Here is a 5,035-nt window from a genome sequence, read left to right on the forward strand (position 1 = left end):
TTAAAGGGGCCGCGGGCAATTAGCTCATGCCTCCCCACTTCTCTATTTCGGAACTAGTACAGGCCTTGCGAGGCTTGACTGAGCTGCCGCGCAGTTGGGGCTGTGCCGTACGGGGTGGAGGGGACAGAGAAGTCGTAGTCCCTTGGGGGACTGGAGGACACCCCACCAGTCTGAAGCAGCGGCGCTGACAGGATCGCCCAACCCTGCTTGCTTTTTAGTTTATTCTGCTCATTCAAAAAACAAAACACCCGACCCTGTGCAAAACCCGTCACATCCTCTCATTGCAAATTCACGTTATTTGCTTGTTTATTTTAATGATTTGTAATATTACTAGCTTTTTCATTACTAGTATACTACATAGTTTTATATAATACTATATATCGTATAGTACTAGTTAACTACAGTACTAGTTAAGTTATACTACTATAGTACTAGTTAGGATTATAATGGTTAAGTTGCAAATTCTGACAAGTTATTCCTGCAGGGTTTTATCCCCAGCCCCCCAATATTATTTTTTTTCACAATATCAAGCCAGCCATATCTCCAGGATGGCTTTTGATAGGCACCTGGATATTGTCACCAATTCCTGTAGACTCCTGGCCATGCCTGTAGGGTTGGCAATCTCAGCTATACTGGGCTGAATAGGACACTTGCTCTCCCCCTGCTAAATTTCATGATGCCATTAAATAATAGATATTTCCCCTGCCTTTTAGTTGGAGAAGTCTCGGATCATTTTATAAAGGTAAAATTATTATTGTAAAATTATTGTACTGTAACATTATTACATTATTTAGAATATGTACATATTGCTTTTTAACAAAAAGCAGTTTACATATCAAAAGAAAATGTGGGGGGGAGATTCCTTGTCCCAAAGAATCTTAAGAAAATAAAGCACACACGTGAGAGAAATCGACACTAGTGGGATCTGAGCTGTCAGTGACTGACCAGGGCGCTTTCCAGCTGACTCCCTAAAACATCAGTAAAATGCTTCAGCTTGGCTGCATCGTATTGAAAACAATCCCCAGAATCTCAAACACCTACAACAGGAAAATACAGCTATTTTTCAGAAATGGACTTGCAATGCTGTAGCACTAAATCGCAAAGATAAAATCCGAAGTAAGGCATCAGAAATGTGAACGGCACCTTACTGTCAGTGCAGGGACTGCAGTGTCACGACACAGGAAGTACAGAAGCACACTTAGGAGATCTGTAGTGACACTGTGGGAAGGGTTAATCTGGAAAGCACCCAGGAGAGAGATCTTGCAGGTCGGTCATGGACAGATCATTGAAAGTGTCAACTCAGTGTGCAGCAGCTAAGGCAAATTCCATGCTAGAAATCATTAGGAAGGGGATTGAAAATAAAAATGCTAATTTAATGCCCTTACACAAATCTATGGTGTGGCCACATTTGGAGTACTGTGTACAGTTCTGGTCACCATATCTTAAGAAGGACATTGTAGAACTGGAAAAGGTTCATGAGAGGGCAACCAAGATGATCAGAGGCCTGGAGCACCTTTCTTATGAGACAAAGCTACAGCATCTGCAGCTTTTTCATTTGAAAAAGTGGTGACTACAGGGAGACATGATAGAGGTGTATACAATTATGCATGGAGTGGATAGAGAGAAATATTTCTCCCTCTCTCACAACACTAGAACTAGGGATCATCCTATGAAACTGAAGGGCAGGAAATTTAGGAGCAACAAAAGGAAGTCAGACAGTCTTTATTGTGGTCTTTGACCAATAACACAACATCTGAAATCTAAAACAATATAAAATTTTAAACATAGCCATATTAATACTGTACATTGGAGCTAACAATTAGCGAGCAGAGTGCAACAAACGCATATTGCAGAACAACAGAATTTTGCCACTGTGTGTGATAGATGAATTCACATCTATTAGTAGATATTTGGTGTAGGATTTGTCCGGCCTGGCAGATTATGTAAAAGAGGGTCAATTAATCTTTGCATAGTCTATATAAAAGAGACACCGCAGGAGCACATGCAACTGATTCAATCTCATCAGAGTTACAGGGGCAGTATCTCTGTTTAACTGGAATTCTATTGTATCTACCAGCCAAGAATTTTGGAGGGAGGGCGTTCACATGGGCCCTTGAAAAGGCCTATCTATGTTTGGGGAAAGTAAGGAGAAACAGATAATCTGCTGGGCGAGTTCTTATCCAACCACTGAGCCGGAGGAATGATCTAGATGTCCTCGACAGGTCTTTCTGAAACTTAATATCCCAAATCCTTCGTTTAATAAGTTCTTTGGCCCTTTCCAAACCCACAGAGAGGACTGCCTCAGGTGAAAGACCAAAGGTACGAAGTTTCCTGACACAGTTTTCCCACCAGCTTGAGCAGTGCCTATCTAATAGTAACAAAGGAAGGAGACCAGAGGGGAATATGTTGATTCTTGCCCAGTTTATTAGTATTAAATACCAGACTCTGGCTTCTATCAAGATAATGCCTGATTCCAATCTCAAAGTTGCATTAGAAATGCATTTGGGAGTCAGATATAATGTTCTTAAGAATCTGGCTTGGAACCGCTCCAGGAAGGAATAGTTAGCATAGGGTCCCAGCTGTGCCCCACATAACATTTGAGCCATTGACTTTGCCTTGAATAAGTTGATGGCAGCCAGAATGAACATCCCTCCTTGTCGCCTGTGGAAGCTGAGAATCACTGACATGCTTATCTGTGCCTGAGCAACAGCATAACTGATTGGGGCAGTCTTCTTCCCAGATTCCTGAAATAGGACCCCCAAATACTTAAAACATTTAACCTGCTCTATGTCATGATTGTCAATCCTCCATTTATATTTTTTCCTCCTGTTGGAGAAGGCCAACATTTTGGTTTTCTGATCACTGATAATTCAGTTGCTCTTCCTTACAATAGAGGTCTAAAGCCTTAAGAGCTCTTCTCATCCCCACTTGTGACTAGGACAAAAAGACCATGTCATCTGCATATAAAAGTACAGGATGCTGTCTATCTGCCAACTTCGGGCCTGTATATCTAAGCCCTGCAGGCACTTGATTAAAGAGTTTACATAGATATTGAACAGTGAAGGGGCCCAAATGCACCCCTGCTAGACACACACACACACACACACCCCATGTCATAATAGGCCTAGATAACTGGCCTTGCCGGTTGCATCTCACTCTGAGGCTTGTATTGTCATACAATTTGATCAGCAGCAGTAAGAGCCTCTTATCAATCAAGCCTCTTATCAATCAATCAATCAATCATGGAGAAGAGGTCTATCAATGGCTACTAGTCGGAGGGCTGTGGGCCACCTCCAGCATCAAGGGCAGGGTGCCTCTGAGTACCAGTTGCAGGGGAGTAATGGCAGGAGAGAGGGCACGCCCTCAACTCCTGTCTGTGGCTTCCAGCAGCATCTGGTGGGCCACTGTGCGAAACAGGATGTTGGACTAGATGGGCCTTGGGCCTGATCCAGCAGGGCTGTTCTTATATTCTAAGGTGTTACGGAGCCTGGACCATAGGCGTACTGTAGAAATTGGATCAAACGCTGCCTTAAAGTCTACAAATGCTGCAAATAAGGTAGATTTGGGGAATCTTGTATATTTCTAAACTAGATGTTGTACAGCCAGACAGTGGTCAATTGTAGAACACCGTGGTCTAAAACCTGCCTGCTCATCTTCCAGGAATTGCTTCTTCTCCAACCATTCCATGAGTTTCTGATTTAATAGCCTAGCCATTTTGCTAATAATATTAAGCTTATGGGTCTGTAATTAGATGGAACATTTTTTTTACCCTTTTTGAAGGTAGTTCCCACAATTGCCAGACCCCAGTATTCTGGAATACGGGCAGAGTTGTTTATATGTGTAAATAAGGCTGCCAGCACTTGTGCCCACCACTCGGGATTAACCTTGATAATCTCCGCTGGGTACAAGAAGAAGTACTTTTTCACACAGCACATAATTAATCTATGGAATTATCTGCCAAGGGGTTTGGTGATGGCTGCTAGCTTGGATGGCTTTAAAAGGGCTCTAGGCACTGCAAGATATTCCCCTCAGGGGATGAAGCCGCTCTGGGAAGAGCAGAAGGTTTCAAGTTCCCTCCCTGGCTTCTCCAAGATAGGGCTGAGAGAGACTCCTGCCTGCAACCTTGGAGAAGCTGCTGCCAGTCTGTGAAGACAATACTGAGCTAGATAGACCAATGGTCTGACTCTGTATATGGCAGCTTCCTATGTTCCTATAAGCAGCTACAGAGAAGGCCCGCCTCTGAGTCGCCACCAGACATACTGGTGGTAACTGGAGACGGACCTCCTCAGATGACCTTAATGTGCAGCGGGAATCATTGAAGAAGAAGAAGGCACTCTCTAAGGTAACCTGGACCTAAGCCATTCAGAGCTTTAAAGGTAATAACCAGCCAGGGGCGTAACTACCATTAGGCAAGGGGAGACAGTCGTCTTGGGGCACATCACATGGGACATGTCACATGACTCCCCACCCACCCGTGTTGCACCCCCTATGGATTATGTTGAGTCTCTTGGAGATCGGCAATAGCAGAGAGTTAAAAAACTAGATTCAATGTGAACTAGATATTCACCATATTCATAATGGGGATGTGAGTGTGAGTGCACTATATATTGTGAAGTGTGTTTATGTATATCAGCGAGGGGCCAATTTTAAAATCTTGTCTCTGGGCCCATTCCAACCTTGCTATGCCCCTGTAACCAGCACTTTGTATTTTGCCCAGAAACATAAAAGCAAGTGCAACTGTTTCAAAACAGGTGTAATATGGTCTCTCCAGGTTGCCCCAGAGACCAATCTGGTTGCTGCATTTTGAACTAACTGAAGTTTCCAAACTACATACAAAGGCAGCCCCACATAGAGTGCATTGCAGTAGTCAAGCCTGGAGGTTACCAGCTGATGCACCACAATTTTGAAGAATGACAAAACCACTGCTTAATTCAAGCAGAGGTCTATGACACCAAGTGCCTGTCTGTGTTCTGGCTTTCATTGCTTCTGATAGAAAGCCAGAGTTTCCCAAAGTGGTGGGCAGAGGCTGTTTGGT

The sequence above is a fragment of the Hemicordylus capensis genome, chromosome 7 (assembly GCF_027244095.1).
Source record: "Hemicordylus capensis ecotype Gifberg chromosome 7, rHemCap1.1.pri, whole genome shotgun sequence".
Lineage (NCBI taxonomy): Eukaryota > Metazoa > Chordata > Lepidosauria > Squamata > Cordylidae > Hemicordylus > Hemicordylus capensis.